Source organism: Mercenaria mercenaria, chromosome 1, assembly GCF_021730395.1.
Source record: "Mercenaria mercenaria strain notata chromosome 1, MADL_Memer_1, whole genome shotgun sequence".
NCBI lineage: Eukaryota > Metazoa > Mollusca > Bivalvia > Venerida > Veneridae > Mercenaria > Mercenaria mercenaria.
In genome coordinates this window covers 108,036,051-108,056,771 of record NC_069361.1, presented here as the reverse complement: position 1 = coordinate 108,056,771, position 20,721 = coordinate 108,036,051, and the positions used below count along the sequence as shown (strand labels likewise).

At 36.2% G+C, this 20,721-nt stretch overlaps 2 long non-coding RNA genes across 2 annotated transcripts; both read left to right on the top strand.

Moving 5' to 3' along the window:
• Positions 1 to 3,913: 3,913 nt before the first annotated feature.
• Positions 3,914 to 6,960, top strand: LOC123543856 (uncharacterized). The gene is made up of 4 exons (XR_008366508.1): positions 3,914 to 3,979; positions 4,653 to 4,694; positions 5,148 to 5,177; positions 6,233 to 6,960. It is a non-coding gene; the product is annotated as an uncharacterized LOC123543856 (long non-coding RNA).
• A 40-nt stretch (positions 6,961 to 7,000) lies between these two features.
• LOC128547403 (uncharacterized) lies at positions 7,001 to 18,826 on the top strand. The gene is made up of 3 exons (XR_008366506.1): positions 7,001 to 7,894; positions 11,034 to 11,105; positions 14,377 to 18,826. It is a non-coding gene; the product is annotated as an uncharacterized LOC128547403 (long non-coding RNA).
• Positions 18,827 to 20,721: the final 1,895 nt, after the last annotated feature.

Genomic DNA, 20,721 nt, shown 5'->3' with positions numbered 1-20,721 from the left:
CATTAGGTCAGAGGTCAAGGTCACATTGGCTAGGAACAGTTAAATGGTTTCTGATCTTCTTGTCCAAAACCATAGGGCCTAGGGCTTTGATATTTGGTATGTAGCAAAATCTAGTGGTCCTCTACCAAGATTGTTCAGATTATTTCCCTGGGGTTAAATATGGCCCCACCCCTAGGGTCACATGGTTTATATAGACTTATATAGGAAAAAAACTTGAAAATCTTCTTGTCCAAACCACAAAGTCTGTGGCTTTGGTATTTTGTAATGTAGCATCATTTAGTGGTTCTCTACCATGTTTGTTGAAGTTATCCCTCTTGGGTCAAATATGGCCCTGCCTCAGAGGTCAAATGGTTCATATAGACTTATATAGGGAAAAACTTAGAATCTTCATGTCCATAACTTACATCATTCAAATTTGGACCACATGTATAGTTTTGAGTGGCAAGATGAACCTTGACATGAGTTGACCTTGATCTTGACCTAGTGACCTACTTTCACATTCCTGTACCTACAGCCTTCAAATTTGGACCACATGCATAGGTTTGTGTACTGAAAAAAACTTTGACCTTGTTATTGACCTAGTGACCTACTGTCACATTTTTGAAGGTACAGGCTTCAAATTTGGACCACATGCATAGTTTTTTGTTCCAAATTAAAATTTGACCTTGATTTTGACCTAGTGACCTACTTTCACATTTCTCAAGCTACAGCCTTCAAATTTGGACCACAAGCATAGTTTTGTGTACTGAAATGAACTTTGATCTTGAGATTGACCTAGTGACCTACTTTCACATTTCTGAAGGTACAGGCTTCAAATTTGGACCACTTGCATAGTTTTGTGTTCTGAAATAAAATTTGACCTTGATTTTGACCTAGTGACCTACTTTCACATTTCTCAAGCTACAGCCTTCAAATTTGAACCACATGCATAGTTTTGTGTACCGAAATGAACTTTGATCATGAGATTGACCTAGTGACCTATTTTCACATTTTTGAAGGTACATGCTTCAAATTTGGACTGCATGCATATTTTTGTGTTCTGAATTGAAATTTTACATTGATTTTTATCTATTACCTACTTTCACATTTCTCAAGCTACAGCCTCCAAATTTGAAGCACATGCATAGTTCTGTCTACCGAAATGAACTTTACCTTGAAATTGATCTAGTGACCTGCTTTCACATTTCTCAAGCCACCGCTTTCAAATTTGGACCACATACACATTGTTTTGTACCTGAATGAAATTTGACCTTGATTTTGACCTTGAGCTAGTCTTGAAATTTGGAACATTCAAAAATGGCTCAGTGGATGGCGCCAAGATCAATCTGTAATCTCTTGTTAGGTTAATAGGTTAAAGCAGGCTGTCTAGCGTCCCTAAAATTCCTACTTTTTCCTATTTTTTTTCATTTTGGCTAAAATTCCTATTTTTTTAAAAAAATCAAAGGGAATTCCTAAAAAGGCCCAATTTTTTCACAAAAATTCCTAATTTTTTAACTTTTTTGCAATGATCAAAAAGAGAAAATGTTTTAAATGTTGTTTAAAAGTTCTTCTTATTCAGAAAAAACAGTTTAGCACAGTTCAAAGCAGTTTACCAGTGGTAGACATCTTTTCTGTAAATAAAGCACCATTTGTGAGTTACTTTTATGTCAATCACATAAAGGTAAGCACATTACATGGTCTTTAAAGTCCATATTTTAATTTGAAAATTCCTAAATTTAGCCCTAAAATTTCCTTAAAATTGTACCAAATTCCTAATTTTAGCCCTATTTTTTTGTACAAATTGCCCTAAAATTAGCCCTAATTTTTAGCTCGACTATTCGAAGAATAAGTAGAGCTATCCTACTCACCACGGCGTCGGCGTCGGCGTCACACCTTGGGTTAAGTTTTTCGTACCAGTCCACATTTTGACAAAGTCTTTTGAGATAAAGCTTTGAAACTTTCAACACTTGTTTACCATCATCATGGCCAGTTATAGGCAAGAGCACATAACTCCATCAAGGATTTTGGCTGAATTATGGCCCCTTTTGACTTAGAAATCATGGTTAAGTTTTTCGTACCAGTTCAAATTTTGACAAAGTCTTTTGAGATAAAGCTTTGAAACTTTCAACACTTGTTTACCATCACTATGTCCAGTTATAGGCAAGAGCACATAACTCCATCAAGGATTTTGGCTGAATTATGGCCCTTTTTGACTTAGAAATCTGGGTTAATATTTCGTACCAGTCCACATCTTGACAAAGTCTTTTGAGATAAAGCTTTGAAACTTTCAACACTTGTTTACCATCACCATGTCCAGTTATAGGCAAGAGCACATAACTCCATCAAGGATTTTGACTGAATTATGGCCCCTTTTGACTTAGAAATCTTGGTTAAGTTTTTCGTACCAGTTCATATTTTGACAAAGTCTTTTGAGATAAAGCTTTGAAACTTTCAACACTTAGTTACCATCACCATGTCCAGTTATAGGCAAGAGTACATAACTCCATCAAGGATTTTGGCTGAATTATGGCCCTTTTTGTCTTAGAAATCTGGGTTAATATTTCGTACCAGTTCATATTTTGACAAAGTCTTTTGAGATAAAGCTTTGAAACTTTCAACATCTGTTTACCATCACCATGTCCAGTTATAGGCAAGAGTACATAACTCCATCAAGGATTTTGGCTGAATTATGGCCCTTTTTGACTGAGAAATCTTGGTTAAGTTTTTCGTACCAGTTCATATTTTTTGTAAAGTGTTTGACATATGGCTTTGAAACTTTTATCACTTGTTTAGTATAATAGTCTCTATCTGTAGGAAAGAGAACATAACTCTGTCATCTATTTTGGCTGAATTATGGCCCATTTTGGACTTTGAAATTGGTTCTGTTTCCATACAAGTCCATGTTTTGTCAAAACTACTTGACATATGGCTTTTAAACTTTGAACACTTGTTTATCATTATGATTTCCATCTGTAGGCAAGAGTACATAACTATTTTGACTCAATTATGGCCCTTTTTGGACTTTGAAATTGGCTCATATATTGCCATTTAGTGCAAGACTTATCGAAATCAAAGTAATACAGGAACATTGTTTGTCTAATCTATTTAATTCTTTTGTCTGAATATCCGTGGAAATATTTTGACACCATTCTTCAATCAATTCTTCGAATAGTCGAGCGCGCTGTCATCAGACAGCTCTTGTTTGTCAGGGTATGCTAGACAGCCTGTTAAAGGTCAAGGTCAGATTAAACCAGAATGGTAGAATTTTTGTTTACAGTGAGCATATAATTTCTGTTCTTTGTGCAATTACTGAATGCATCAAGGGGGGCATTTCGTGTTCGACGAGCTCTTGTTGGGTCTTGTATTGCCACTCTGTCTGTCCATTCTTCTGTCCTTCTGATATTCATGTGTTTACAAAAAAGCCTGCAACTACTTGTTAGAAAGCTGTACTAGTAGTTTCACTATTCATAGGTGAGGTGCACAATGTCACCATGTTTGCTCAAATTCATACCTCCAAATTTCATACCCACGAATAGTACCATTTGTATCAGCTAAAGATTAATTTTTTGTAGATTCCAAGTGTGTCTGCTACATATATATACTGGACAGATATTATTAATTTCATGAATATGATATGCAGATCTGGTTTTCAAATAGGCAGTCTTATAATCAAAGTAGTTCAAATCCTAACATTCAAGCCTTGGTCTTTATCTGAAACACATTAAAGAATTAAAAAATGCAGAAGAGATCACTTACATAACAAAATTTGAATAATCACACTACTTTTGTTCATATGAGATCATTTATTTTCTTGTAACAGTAGTTTTTATGAGCGAAGTAGACCAACAAATAAATGTCGTCATGAATAGTATATTTACCAAAATTCATCAATTCATGAAATTTTTATAGCACTTGAACTTATGTTTTATGCTTTCAGGACATTGCTGTGTATGTAACTGAAACTGTGGATAAAGCTTGTGGCACTGAACCATTTCAAAAGGTTTGTTACAACAATTGATATTTCTTGCAAAGTAGTAGTTGACTGTTTCAGGGGACTATAGAATGGTTCATTTCCTTCCACCATTCTGTCTGCCCATCTGTCAAACACTTTCTTGTACAATGTATTTGGCAATGACTATCAATAACATCCGTAATTTTAAATGGAATATATATTGCAAGTAGGAGACATTTCTCTTTACAAAATAAGGTCCTTAGTGCAAATATCAAGGTATCATTTATTATTGCTGCCTGCATTTTCTGTCGTAATTACTGAATGGAGTGGAATGTAAATAAAGGACTGGCAGGGGATTATATACTACAATACAATATTTTGTTCACATGAATGTATACTGTAAAAAGAGTCATTCTGTTATAGCTATTGGCCTTCTTTCAAAGTAACCACTCTGCTGTCATGTCAGTTTTACTAGTGCTTTGGAATATATAGTACTGTGAAATCATTAATTTTTGCACTGGATATATTTTTTCACACTATTTCAGCAGTTTTAGATGCGCAAATTGAAGACAAGCGTTCTAATTCATATTGCATAAATCTTACATGCAAAGCTTCCCTTATGCATGAAAATAACTCTGCACAAAAATTATCATTTAAGCATTTGCATGAAATAAGAACCATGTGAAAGTAAAATTCAAAATAGATCAATTTATACTTTCAGTGCAGTCCATGTGAACCTGAAATTGATGTAGACTTTGCAGAGGTAAAGAATAAACTTCCGTACCCTAATTAGTGCTTAAGTATTGAATTTTATTATCGGACAGCACAACATAAGTTGAACAATAGATTATTTTTTCTCTTCTGACAAATATTATGGTTGAGTTGGTAACATACAAAGTCAAAATTACATGCATCTCCTCCTGTATGTTTACAAAAACTTACTCATGAACAGACTCAGTCAAACTGAGTCTGCTATTATTCTTTTTGGTTGCATTCTTTGCTTCCAAAGGATCTTTTTACAGACTTTATTACTTATTTTGCAACTATTAATTTTTGGTTCATTAAATGCTTAGCTAAAGCCAGAAATGCATGAACATGCAAAGTAACAATTAAGAGAACTTGGAGGTAGCATACCTAGGAGAAAACAATGGTCTTAATTCGGAACTTCATAATGATATATCCTGTGTTGTAAAATTAAATTTTCTCTATTTTTAAGGATGATGTTGAATTGGAGAGATTTATGAAGGTAAGAAAACATTGGCTGATAAAAGATGTGGAGTGGTCAGAATTAATGATTTGCTTCTCATTCAAACATACCATGTGATTTAGCAGTTTAATGAGGTAACTTGGACTTCCCGTACATGTAATTTTTAGAAAGTAAGTGGAAAGTACAATAAAATTTACAAGAAGTTAAAAAAATTTATATGCTTGAGCTTTGTTGCTCTAGTGACAAAAGTGCTTTAGGAATAGAAGGCAAGGATAATAATATATTGTGAATTAATTAGCAACAGTGATTGCCGCAGCAAAGCATACTTACATGGTAAATTGTTTACTAGTATTTAAAGTAAAAGTTGCAAACAGGCAGGTAGGAGTTCAGTTAATATTAAAAAAAGAAACCACCAACTATAGATTGAATTGTACAGAGGTCGTGAACTCCATGCAAAGTTCAGATATTAGTAAAATAATTGTTGCTTGAAGAAAACAATCTATGAGATACACATTTATGGGTCCTGCAGATCTTCAGATGTTCAAGTGTACTTGAACAAAAACTTAGCAGTAGTATTACAGGGCAAAACTGTCTCTACATGTTTTTATGCCCCCCGGCATCTACTGATGCGGGAGGCATAATTTTTTCACGGGTCCTGACCTGGAGAGAAATGACTGTCCTGTCGGTCCATCAGTTGATACTTACGCAGATGTAACCTGTGACCATTCCTCATCTTCAGACATCACCTGACCTCAGTTTGACCTTGACCTTGTTTTGGACTTTGGTTGCTTTGTATGGGCCATCTTTTGGTTAACCAAATTGAACCGGTTCGTCTAGCATCAATACTGCTTACAAGAATGAATTGATACTAATACAGATGTAACCATAAGGTGCAAAATCTATTGACAGGGATGCCACCGGGGGCATCAAGCATTTATTGAACACAGCTCCTTGTTGTTATTGTTATTTGAATCGTGGAAACTTACTTATATGTGACAATTTTAAACATTTTGAGGATTTCTGTATTGCTTGCGAGATACCAGTATCTTGCACAATATATGTTTGTAGTTGTTGTTGTTTTTTTTTTATTTCAGTTGCAAGCAAAATTAGAGGAACGTAAACAGGTATGATAGAAACTTGTCGACTTGTTAGTCTCCAAGTTGTTGAAAACCAGTTTCTGGTACTATAGCATTGCACTTTTCCATCTGTCCATCATTTTGTCTAAAAAACTAGAAAATGATGACTCCTGCAAATTGGGAATTTTATGCAGTATTTTCGGAAACCTCAAAATTGGGAAAATACATAGATTTTTGCAATTAGGATGGGGCCCATATTCGGCCCCGAAATCAACGTAAAAAAATCTCTGTAATCCTAACTCAAAGGTCAAGGTCACTGTGAGAGGTCATGGGTCAAAAACATATTTTCCTTTCTGGGCCATAACTCTGTCATCAATTAGATAATTTTAATATAACTTGACACAAAAGTTCACATAATGAGAAAATGTGTAATGTGCCATACTCACACCCCTAGTGCATAGGTCAAGGTTACACCTTAATGTCAAAAGTCAACATTGAATGTTTTGTTGTCTGTAAAACATGTTTATCTAAGCTAATATGTCATATTAGACCCTATTAAAAATTGTTGGTGTTTTTTCTTCAAAATTGCTTCCATATAATTTAATGTTTACTTAAATTTTTGTGCCCCCCCCCCCCCCCCCCCATGAGTGGTGGGGGCATATAGATTTGCTCTTGTCCATCTGTCCGTCCATCCGAAAATGTTGTGTCGTGCCTACTCCAAAAGTATTTGACCAAGAGTCACCAGAGTTTACAGGAATGTACAACGTACAAGGTTAACCAAATAGGACCGTTTCGTCTAGCATCAATACCCCTTACAAGAATGAATTGATACTAATACAGATGTAAACTGTGACCATTCCTCATCTTCAAACATCACCTGACCTCAGTTTGACCTTGACCTCGATTTGGACTTCGGTGCAAAATCTATCAACAAGGATGCCACTGGGGGCATCAAGCTTTTATTGAACCTAGCGGGGCGGAGTTAATCTCTGACATATGCAAATAATGGTAATCAAAAAAAAAAAATGGGCAAAATAGGTAGAGCAATTTCATTGTTTCATTCCGTAATTTTTGGTAGCCATCTACTAAAAATCAATACTACATTGGTTACATATACTACATACCCTGCAGAAAAATGTAGTGGACTGTTGCAAAAGCACACCCGCCATACACTATACACAAGAGCCACCCATTTCATTTGTTTATTAATTACCACCCTTTAATTTGATTATGATAAAATATTTCATTATATTCTTTTCTTTCATTACCAGTTTGAAAATTTAATCTTTATAATACAGATATTAGCGTTTGAATGCATTCGCCTATTAAAGCATTCAACTATTGTAGATTCCTAAACATTAATCATGAATAATATGCTATATATTTATTACTTACATGCATTGTAAGTATGTTGCCCTATTATTTAGAAGATGCTGTATTGGCATGTAGTATGTTTTGTGAAAAATGTCCTTAGGTAGGAAGGTTGGTAATTGTTACAAATTCTTTTTTGGGATGTTTTTTTTTGTTTTGTTTTTTCAGTTCCTGTTTGATGTAGTTTGTAGCAAGATAGAAGTAGCACCAAAATTCCATATGGTAGAAGAAAGTTCAGAGGTGAAAATTACTACAGACCATACAGGCCCTGTAGAAAATCTGAAGAAGACTTTGTTCATCATAGAAGAAGTAAGCAATTTTATGCTTCCCAAAGTTGGGAGCATATAGCAGCCACCTTGTCCATCTGTCACAATTCTGACCAAACTTAACTTACAAAAAGTATTTAAGGTATCAAGTTGTACCTTGACACTGTGATAGAGCTCATTGAGGTTAAGTGCATTGGTAAGGAACCATAACTAGGTTTTCTGATTTTATCATCTCCCTTTTTGTAAAAAGCTTGTCTAAAGCCTAAATTGAAAACTATGGAAAGGATTGACTTGATACTTAACATATTGATAGATGTCATTGACAGGAAGTGCAGTAAATAAGAACCATAATTGTACGCCCCCCCCTCCCCGACAACAAAGTTGTAAGGGGGGGGGGGGTATACTGGTTTAAGTTTGTCTGTCCATCTGTCTGTCTGTCTGTCCGTAGACACAATCTTTGGCGCACCATCTCTCTTCATCCCCTTGACACAATTTAATGAAACTTCACACAAGTGATCAGTAACAACAGTAGTTTTGCATGGGGCATGTTAGGTTCTTTCAACAACAAAAATTGCAGAGTTATGGGCTTTGTTTTTGGTTACTGTACTATATACATACAGTCTGCTTATGCAATCTTGTGTGATCCTAATCTTCTGAACCCTTGCACATAATTTAATGAAACTTCACACAAGTGATCTGTACCAACCCTAGTTGTGCATGTTACTTCTTTTAGATAAATATTCTGCATAGTTATGGGACTTTGTTTTTTGTTACTATTCTGTATACATACATTCTATATACATACAGTCCACATAATTATGCAACCTTGTGTGCGTAAAATTGCAGTGTACTGTGTCAGTGCATGCGGGGGGTACATTCATCACCTTTAGTGATAGCTTTAGTTCTAGCTGATCCCATTATTAGCTCACCTGTCACATAGTGACAAGGTGAGCTTTTGTGACAGCTTTATGTCCATCTTGCGTCATGTGTCATCAATTTGTAAAAAAAAATCTTCTTCAGAACCACTGGCCAGATTTACAACTAACTTCACAGGAATGATCCTTGGGTGGACCCGTTTTCAAAATTACCCAAAGAATTTAATTCTATGCTGAACTTCGGTTGTCATGGCAACTGAAAGGGAACAGTTTGAAAATCTTGTTTAAAACCGCAGGGCCTAGGGCTTTGATATTTGGTGTGTAGTAAATATCTATTTGTCCTTTACCAAGTATGTTCAATTTATCCCCCTAGGGTCAAATATTGCCCCGCCCAGCTAGGGTCACTTGGTTTAAATAGAAATATATAGGAAATTTTTTTTAAAAATCTTCTTGTCTGAAACCACAAGACCTATGCTTGGATGTTTTGTATGTAACATTGCCTTATGATACTCTACAAAGATTGTTCAAATAGTTATAATTATATCTTGTATCCCAAGTTTTACATAGACTTGTACAGGAAAAAAATTAAAATATTTAGGCTTAAGGCCTTGATATCTGGAATGTATCATTGCCTAGTTTATTTCTAACAAGATTGTTTGAATTATGCCCCTGGAGTGAAAAGAGGCCCTGCCTTGACCTACTTTCTTGTTTTTTAATCCCCCGCCGTGGCGGAGGGATTATAGGAATGGTCTGCGTCCGTCCTTCCATCCGTCCGTCCATCCTTCCTTCCGTCCGTCCTTCCGTCTGTCCTTCCGTCCGTAACAAAATCGTGTCCGGTCCATATCTCCTAAACCCCTTGAAGGATTTTCATGAAACTTGGGTCAAATGATCACCTCATCAAGACGATGTGCAGAACCCATGAGTCAGCCTTGTGGGTTCAAGGTCAAGGTCACAACTCAAGGTCAAAGGTTTGAGCCTGCCATTTTGTGTCCGCTCTATATCTCCTAAACCCCTTGAAGGAATTTTATAAAACATGGGTCAAATGATCACCTCATCAAGACGATGTGCAGAACCCATGAGTCAGACATGCCGGCTCAAGGTCAAGGTCACAACTCAAGGTCAGAGGTTTGAGCCTTCCATTTTGTGTCCGCTCTATATCTCTTAAACCCCTTGAAGGAATTTTATAAAACTTGGGTCAAATGATCACCTCATCAAGATGATGTGCAGAACCCATGAGTCAGTCATACCGGCTCAAGGTCAAGGTCACAACTTAGGGTCAAAGGTTTGAGCCTTCCATTTTGTGTCCGCTCTATATCTCCTAAACCCCTTGAAGGATTTTCATCAAACTTGGGTCAAATGATCACCTCATCAAGGCGATATGCAGAACTTATGAGTCAGCCATGTCGGCTCAAGGTCAAGGTCACAACTGAAGGTCAAAGGTTTGAGCCTTCCATTTCGTGTCCGCTCTATATCTCCTAAACCCCTTGAAGGAATTTTATAAAACTTGGGTCAAATGATTACCTCATCAGAACGATGTGCAGAAATTATGAGTCAACCATGCCAGCTCAAGGTCAAGGTCACAACTAAGGGTCGAAGGTTTGAGCCTTCCATTTGGTGTCCACTCTGTATCTCCTTAACCCCTTGAAGGATTTTCATCAAACTTGGGTCAAATGATCACCTCATCAAGAACTCATGAGTCAGCCATGTCAACTCAAGGTCAAGGTCACAACTGAAGGTCAAAGGTTTCAGCTCTGTATCTCCTAAACCCTTTGAAGGATTTTCATGAAACTTGGGTCAAATGATCACCTCATCAAGACGTTGTGCAGAATTCATGAATCAGCCATGTCAGTTCAAGGTCAAGGTCACAGCTAAAATCAAAGGTTTACCCTGTCACTATCCATAGCAGTGGCGGGGGATTTAGCTGTCTTTCAGACTGCCTTGTTTAAATTTGGATGACATAATTATACAGTTTTGCACACTGATCTTAAAACTGACTTTCAGTGAACATGAATGTGACCTACTGACCTACTTTCTTAATATTTTAGCATCAGTTTGACATTTTAAATTTGTAGCTCATATTACTCGGTTGAGGAGTCAAGGGTCATAATAACTCTCTTGTTTAATTATCTTCCTTCATGAAGAAAAGTTTGTCCAGAGCAATATCGGTACTTTCACTTGATTTCATTAGTTCTGAAACCACTAAAATTTGTTTGGCTGTTTATATGAGTTTACGGTTATGGATGAATTAACTTTACTTTGCCATGATGTAGTATGTTTGTCCATAAAACAGTAGTATTTGTTTTGTAGGAATACAATCAAGATGAAACCATTACAAATTATGACGAGGTATTCTTTCAAGAAGAAAAGTTGTGAACTTAGGTAGGGGAAGTCCAGTCTCTTTGTACTATATCAAATACAGTCACTTTGTATCATTTTCTGTCACACTTTCAGTATGTGATTATTATGCCCCCGAAGGGAGGCATATTAGTTTTCAACTGTCCGTCTGTTCGTTCGTTCGTCACAACATTAACTTTTTGCATGACGGCACTTTACTCCTGAACCACTGCACCCAGGACCTTCAAACTTCACATGCTGATAGTACTTATTGAGTACATGACCCCCATTGACTTTGGGGTTATCAGGTCAAAGGTCAACTTGCTGGGCGGTGGGGATTTGTCACCATTAGTGACAGCTCTTGTTTTTTTATATGAGAATAGTGTACTTAAATGAAACTGTATGGTCCAAGTGTAAGTGAAACAAACAAACAACTCTGTTTTACAGTGCCTGTATGAAAAAAACATTATCACAGAAATTTAAGTTTCAGAAATGTTCTACATAGAAAATTGCATTTGTAGGTTATGCATACGGTAGCTACAGGATAAGACACAAATGTGTTGATAGTAGAGATATACCAATGTAGTAATGTGTAATTAAAAAAAAATGAAAGGAAACTGCTAAGGAAAGTAAATGTTTAATGACAGTTAATTAGACTGCCTTGTTTACTTTAAAGAAAGTGTTTGACATACAAAATGTAATTGAAGGAAGAACATAATGTTGCACATGATGTCATTATTATCCCCTGCCTATGAAATCTGGAGGTGGGTATTCATAAATTTATCATGACATCACAGTACATAAGGGGTTCTAATTGACCAATCAGAGAGCTGCATTTTCGAGTACCTGCAAGTTTCCACTTGGGTACAATGAATATTATAGTGACTTTAGCAGTAAACATCACACTATTTTAGAAATCAAATTAAGATTTTTCACTGCACATGCCCCAGATGATGCTACAAACAACAAAACTTTGAAGTTTCATTGAAATAGTTATTAAATGATTTAATACCTTTAGTTAAAAGTTTTGGATTTTACACAAGGAGTCTATGATAGTCTGAGTAAAATGTAATCAATACCCAATTGAAATAAGTATCATTCCGCAATGTTTTGGACATTGTTAAAATTATGAATTGAAATGGCATTGTCCGTCCGTCAGTCTGTCCGTCCGCAGCCATTTCTCAGTAAGTAGCAGGTAGAATTTCATGAAACTTGAATTAACATGAACCAACATGCTGCGATGATGCCCGTTTTTATGCCCCAACTTATGGGGGTGGGGGGCTTATAGATTTGCCCTTGTCAGTCCGTCCTCTGTCCGTCTGTCCTGCCGAGAATGTTGTGTCGCGCGTAGCTCTAAAAGTATTTGACGTAGTCACAAAACTTTACAGGAATGTTGGTCAGCATGTGTAGTTGTGCACCTGGGGTTTTGCGTCCGGATTCATTCAGTCGTGTAGTAGTTATGGCCCCTGACTTAGTAACAAATTGGTCATTTTAATGTTGTGTCGCGCGTAGCTCCAAAAGTATTTGACCTAGCGTCACCAAAGTTTACAGGAATGTTGGTCAGCATGTGCAGTTGTGCACCTGGGGTTTTGTGTCCAGATTCACTCAGTCCTGTAGGAGTTATGGCCCCTGACTTAGTTAAAAATTGGTCTATTTAATGTTGTGTCGCGCATAGCTCCAAAAGTATTTGACCTAGAGTCACCAAAGTTTAAAGGAATGTTGGTCAGCATTTGCGATTGTGCACCTGAGGTTTCGCGTCCGGATTCATTCAGTATTGTAGGAGTTATTGCCCCTGACCTAGGAAAAAAATTGTGTCCTTTGTCATGTAGTGGGGGCATCTGTGTGCCATGGACACATTTCTAGTTTTTTTTTTTTTTTTTGTTTATTTGTTTGTTTTGGATTTAACGCCGTTTTTTAACAGTATTTCAGTTATATAACGGCGGGCAGTTAACCTAACCAGTGTTCCTGGATTCTGTACCAGTACAAACCTGTTCTCCGCAAGTAACTGCCAACTTCCCCACATGAATCAGAGGTGGAAGACTAATGATTTCAAACACAATGTCGTTTATCAAATAGTCACGGAGAACATAAGCCCCGCCCGAGGATCGAACTCACGACCCCGCGATCCGTAGACCGACGCTCTACCTATTTCCCTTATAGCTATTGCCCTTGATTTATTGAAAATTGCCCAAAAATGTCCGAAAACTTTTCCATGAACATTTATTATAAACATGTGAATTTGTGTACCCACACCTGGTCACCCACCTTGCGTTGGTCACATAGTGACAAGGAGAGCTTTTGTGATCACCCTTCGTCCGTCATCAGTCCGTCCGTGCTTCCGTCCATCAACAATTTCTTGTCTGCACGATAGAGGTTTTATGTATGATTTTATTTTAACTTCCACACAACTTGTATCTTTATAAGATCTCAGTTCCTTTCTTGAACTGGCCAGATCCCATTATGGGTTCCAGAGTAATGGCCCCTGAAAGGGCCAGAATTAGCTATTTTGACCTTGTCTGCACAATAGTAGCTTCATTTATGATTTGAATTTAATCAAACTTGCACAAAACTTGTGTCACCATAACATCTGTGTTCCTTTCCTGAACCGGCCAGATCCCAAAATGGGTTCCAGAGTTACGGACCCTGAAAGGGCCAAAATTTGCTATTTAGACCTTGTCTGCACAATAGCAGCTTCATTTATGATTTGATTTTAACCAAACTTGCACACAACTTGTATCAGCACAAGATCTTAGTTCCTTTCTTTAACTGGCCAGATTCAATCATTGGTTTCAGAGTTATGGCCCCTGATAGGGCCAGAATTGGCTATTTTGACCTTGTCTGTATGGAATTCCAGTTAACTATATAACAATATCAAAGTATCAAACATAATCAAAATAAACTAAATTTCAAATTCTACAGCTCAGTGTTTTGATACAATTTAACACACTACATTCTCCAGCTTATGCTCACCTATACATAACCCCCCTCAAGAATAACACTGTTCAGAAATCGCTCTTTTTCAAACTTTTCAGCTTTCACTGTGAGCTTTGTCATCTGCTTTAAACGCTTTTTATTGAATTGTTTTGGCAGAGTTTACTGGGTAATCACTTTCCAACCACCACTGAGGGTTTAAACTCCTTTTAAGATGTGTAATTCCACTTAAATGCCTGAAATAATGCAAAGTAGTGCACCTTGGGTAGTGCTCCACTTTAAAAGCTTGAAATTCACTGTATGAACAAAAGTTGGTATGACTTAATTGAAACTAAAGATATAATTTAAATATTACCTATTACACATAACTTTCTTCTTTGCACAGTGCCTTACCAAGCTACAACAAGGAGGAGATGGATGTTGATATCGGTGTGAAGTCATGCATAAATCAGAAAAAAGATGAATTTTAAACCTCACATGGTTCAAGGAGTTCTACACTTAAACATCAGATACTCTTTTAGCTGTTGGTTGTTTGTTTTCAAAGGTTCAAAAGGAAAATGGTTTTGAAAAGTAGAATAATGATGGACTGCAGAAGTTAAAAAAATATAGAATAACTCCAGATAGCTTGTGTATAAACTTCAGAATGTGAACAGTTTATAATTTGACTGTACTTGAGGAGCAAAAGCTTCATACTTTTAAATCGACCAGTTTTAGTTTTGTTGTTTTTAAAAGAAGGTTTTGTTTTCATCAGGCAGATGCTTTATTTTTGTTAGAAAAGAAAAGTTGTACAAGATAATTTTCAGGCATGAGTCTGATAAAATATCTTTACCTTTTTATGATGTTTATGATAGAACTGTAAAGAAAGTAGTTTCAACACACACTTAGTACTTTTTTACTGTTTTAAAATAGCAAATTTACTAAGCAGTGTCCTGGTTCATCAATGTTTTAAGGGAAGACTTTTACTTAGATTTTAGATACATGCAGATTCAGGGTACATAGGTACTGGTTCAACTGTTGATGCCCCAAATAAAAAGAAATTGTTTGAACAGAAATATTCAGTTTGAAAAAGAGGCTTAAAAGTGTCCACCAGTTTTATTTTACTTACAATGTTTGATGAAAAAGAGTCTAGGTTGGCTATACAAGTGCTCATACACAGTGTCTTAATATGACCAAGTCACTGTTTAATGTCTTTTACAGTTGTTAAAAATGTATTGTACCATTGCACGTCTTTTACAGTTGTTAAAAATGTATTGTACCATTGCACATTACCATATCACTTCCAAGTATTATGTTTAAAATCTAAATTCACCAAGCATTTTGACTGAATTATGGCCCCTTTTCGTCGTTTTCGACTTAGTTTATGCTTACTGTAGGCTTGCTTATTTTAGCGGTGTACTAATAACAGCGCTTTTAGCACTATCGCACGTGTGCTAATTCATGTCCGCGCATTAATTTGTCCAAGCATTTTCATGTACATTTTCGTTTGATGATGTTTTCTTCGAACTTTTGCAAATAAATACTCTTGACAGTTTGCACTAGTTACACTGCTTGCTAATATTTTAAGGTTCGTATGATATTCCTGTTTATTGTTCATATTATTATTTTAAATATATCATCATACCAAATAAAATATTTAAGCTTGTAGTTTGTGTTTTTTCTCATTTGATCAAGTTGTTATCGATTTCCGTATCACCTTCGGGCATGTCCGTTGTTGCAGTCGCTCGTTTACGGAAAGGTGTTAACGTTTGTATTAAGACACAATGCATGTAGGACAAAGGAGATTCAATGATTAAAATGTGTGACAATCTGGTTTTATTTCAGCAATTATAACTAGTATACAGAATATATAACACGCAGATTATTATAATTAAATACAAGAAGAGATTTACGGTATAACACTTAAGTAAATAATTTAAAATAAATATTACTTTCTTTAGCCCGCCAACAGTGAAAAAAGTTGATCTCATAATCAGTATGACGCATAATTGCAGCAGAAACACATTACATAAAAATTGCCGATGGTTAAGTTTATTTCCGAATATTTTCAAGAATCTCCGTAAATCTTCGATAGCCTCATCTCGGACAGCGCTAAAATTAGAAATTAGCGGTCTCGCGAGAGCGCTAATTCACGTCCACGCATTAATTAGATATTTCACCAAAAATTGCGTTTGCACTAAATTTTTGCCGTACTAATAAATGTACGCCTACAGTATTGTAATGTCAAGTTTTACTCATAGCTTATATTATACTATCAACCACTGAGAATAGTTTAGCCCGCTGTCAGCTGACAGCTCTTGTTTTCAAATGGGGTCTCTTGGCCCTTTCTAGGGGCTACTACAGCTAAAAATAGGAAAAACCTTCAAATCTCTTTTTCCTGATCCGCTTGATAAATCTTCTTCAAACTTGGTCATACAAAGGTCTTTTCTCAAGTTATTTGAAATGGGGTCACTTGATCCCTTTCAGGGGCTGCTAGAGGTAAAAATAGAAATACCTTTAAACAGCTTCATCTTATAAACTTCTTGACTAATCTTAAAGTTGATCAGAAGCATCATTGTGAGGTCCTCTCTAAATTTTATACAAATGAAGGCACTTTGTCTCCATTTTGAGGCCACCAGAAAATATAAATGCAAATATAAATGCCTTTTAAACAATCTGTCGTGAAGCAATGTATGGATTGGAACCACTTAAGCTTTTTTTGTAGCATTCTAGTAAAATCCTTTCTTAAATTACTTCTTATGTGTCATTAGAGCTAGAATAAGAAATAAATTTTGGTGACTTTTCCCCTTGAACAGTGTGATTGATCTTCATTATACAGGGTTTGTAGTATTCTCAAATTTATTAATCCCCCGCCATGAGTGGTGGTGGTGGGGATACAGGAATGGTCTCCGTCCGTCCTTCCATCTGCCGTGCTTCCGTAACATTTTGTGTCCACTCTGTATCTCCTAAACCCCTTGAAGGAATTTCATCAAACTTTGGTCATAACCTCATCAAGAATTCAGTCAGCGATGTCAACTCAAGGTCAAGGTCACAATTCAAGGTCAAAAGTTCGAGCTCTGTACCTCCTAAACCCCTTAAAGGATTTTCATAAAACTTGGGTCAAATGATCACCTCATCAAGCCAGAATCTATGGATCAGCCATGTCAGTTCAAGATCATTGTCACAGTTCAAGGTCAAAGGTTTTACCCTTTCACTATCCATAACAGTGGCAGGGGTTTAACTGTCTTTCAGACTGCCTTGTTCAAATGGGAGTACTTGTCATGTTATGTTCTTTTTATAGTATACATATTTGTTACCATTCATGATATCTGTGTGTCATACATAATTATATTCCAGGTTCATGTGAGAAACTAAGGACCACTATGGCTCACATGTTCTATTTTTAGCTCACCTGAGCACGAAGAGCTCAAGGTGAGCTTTTGTGATCGCCCTGTGCCCGTCGTCAACAATTTGACTGTTAACACTATAGAGGTCACAATTTTGTCCTAATCTTAATGAAACTTGGTCACAATATTACCCTTAATAAAATCTTGGATGAGTTCGATATTGGGTCATCTGGGGTAAAAAACTAGGTCACTGGGTCAGATCAAAGGAAAAGCTTGTTAACACTCTAGAGGTTACAATTTTGGCCCAAACTTAATGAAACTTGGTCAGAATGTTACCCTCAATAAAATCTTGGATGAGTTCGATATTGGGTCATCTGGGGTCAGAAACTAGGTCACCAGGTCAAATCAAAGGAAAAGCTTGTTAACACTGTAGAGGCCACATTTAAGACTATATCTTCATGAAACTTCGTCAGAATGTTACTCATGATGATCTTAAAGTCTTGTTTGAATCTGGGTCATGTAGGGTCAAAAACTAGGCCACCAGGTCAAATCAAAGGAAAAGCTAGATAACACTCTAGAGGCCACATTTATGACTGTATCTTCATGAAACTTAGTCAGAATGTTACTTACTTTTGAGGTCATTAAGTAAAAGTGATACAAAGTGCTTTGCCATATTTAAAAATTTAACACTTCAGTTTGGAAACTTCTTTATTTTTAGCTCACCTGAGCACAAAGTGCTCAAGGTGAGTTTTTGTGATCGCCCTGTGTCCGTGGTCCGTCCGTAGTAAACAATTTAAATGTTAACACTATAACAATCTAGAGGTCACAATTTTGGCCTAATCTTAATGAAACTTGGTCAGACTGTTAATGATCTTTAGGTCAAGTTGGAATCTGGGTCATGTGGGGGTCAAAAACTAGGTCACCTGGTCAGATCAACGGAAAAGCTAGTTAACACTTTAGAGGCCAAATTTATGACCATATCTTAATGAAACTTGGTCAGAATGTTAATCTTGATATTTAGGTCAAAAGGTCAGGTGAGCGATACAGAGCCTTCATGACACTTGTTTGTTAGATGTACCAGTTTAATGCAGAAATATATTATGCTAAGCTGTTTACAAGCAATAGCTGGTTTTTTTTTTTTTACCTGGTCACGCTCAAAATTTCTCTGAAATATTCGTTCTTTTTCCACTTTTGTCAAATTCTTTCTGTAGGCATAGCCTCAAAATGGGTGTGCAATGCTTGTTGTTCCTAGTAGATATTTGTTGTTCCTACTAGATAAGTAAAGCTTTTATAGACATTCAGATGAAACGACAGAACATAAGTAAAGCTTTTATAGACATTTATATTCAGATGAAAAGACAGAACATTTTTTTTTTTCACTTTTTCATTTTTTAGGCATATTCATTATCACCATTTTCATATGCTCTTATTGTCACTGTGTGACTGTATTAAGCGTTTCTTTGTTGTTTAAAATTTCATTTGATTTGAATAAATTCTATATGTGAAATATGATTACCAAGTTGTTTTTATCTGCTGTTCTTTAAGAAGAATTAGACAAAGTAGAAGAAACTTAATATTCTTTTTTTAAGCTCCACTGTTCAGAGAATAGGGGTGCTATACTACTCGCCCCAATCGGCGTGATCCTACTTGGTTAAAGTTTTTCGGCAGCCTTTGTTTTTCTGTCAGTCTTTGTTACTATTGCTTATATCTTACTGTAACTTCGCATAAACATTGTCCAGCATACAAAGTATGTATAGGGACTGGGTCCGTTATACCCAAGGTCAAGGTCACCAAGATTAGGTTATTATTATACTTTGGTTATATTTTTAAGTTTTTTGGCAACTTTTGTTTTTCTGTTAAATCTTCGTTATTTTTGCTTATATCATACTGTAAGTTCACATAAACATTGTCCAGCAAACAAACAAAGTATGTGTAGGGGCTGGGCCCATTATACCCAAGGTCAAGGTCACCAAGGAGTTATACTTTGAATTAATTCCATGTTAAATTTTTTCGAAAGCTTCGTTTATAGACTTATCTTTGGTACTTTAAAAGATAATGACTTGAAATTAGAAGTATTTGTCTATAATCATCTGCATGTGTGGCTACATACCCCATAACTGTAATTGTATTTTTGCCCCTTTTGTACTTAAACTTTTTTTGCAATCTTTGCTTTCTGGATACTATTTTAATGCAATATAAGAGAAAGACTTGAAACTTATAGTATATCTTTATTATCATCATCTGAATGTGTGGTAACAATCCCCATAACTCTGATTGTATTTTGACCAAATCATGCCCCTTTCATACTTAAATTTTTTACAAACTTTGTTGTCTGGACATACTTCTGGTACTATATAAGGTAATGACTTGAAACTCAAAATATATCTTTAACATCATCATCATCTGCATGTGTTGTAACAATCCTAACAACTAAACTTTGTATTTAAAGGAATTATGCCCCTTTATCTCCCTTTTAAAGTAGAGGTCTCTTATTCAGACATATATTCATTTTACTGTCAAATCCCCGAATAGTGGAGCCCGCTGTCTTACGGACAGCTCTTGTTAGCTTGCCTGTCACATAGTGACAAGATGAGCTTTTGTGATCATCCCTCGTCAGTCCAGGCAACTGAAACGAAAGAGAGGGCTATCTAATGGTAATGACAACAGAAGAGAACAATAGCTTCAATCTGTTAACAATAGAATAAAGGGCCAGGGCCCCCTATTCAAACAAAAGAAAATAAAAGAAACGGCCCTTTCTTTCTTTTCGACTGGACTTTGTGCGTCAACAATTTCTTGTCTGCACAATAGTGGTTTCATTTATGATTTTATCCTAACCAAACCTGCACACAACTTGTATCACCATAAGATCTCATTTCAGTTGTTGAACTGGCCAGATCCCATCATGGGTTCCAGAGTTATGGCCCCTGAAAGAGCCAAAATTAGCTATTTTGACCTTGTCTGCACAATAGCAGCTTCATTTATGATTTGATTTTTAACCAAAGTTGCACACAACTTGCATCACCACAAGATCATGGTTCCTTTCTTGAACTAACCAAATTCCATCATGGTTTCCAGAGTTATGACCCCTTAAAGGTCCAAAATTTGCTATTTTGGCTTTTGCAGCCGTAATTATAGAGATTTCATTTATGGTTTGATTTGGTACAAACCTCCAAAATATCTTCAACAACAATAAATCTTTGATTCCATGATGAATATGTCAGATCCAATTGTAGGTTCCAGAGTTATTTTATATCCGATTGCCTCCCCTGATTGTAATCAAAATAGATTCATATCAGTAAGTACTTCTTGGACGTATTTGAAATTTCATTATTGTCATTGGTTGGACTGAGACAATCAGGATAGATAACTAAGGCGTGATTTTATGTCAAGTTCCTACCTTTATTTCA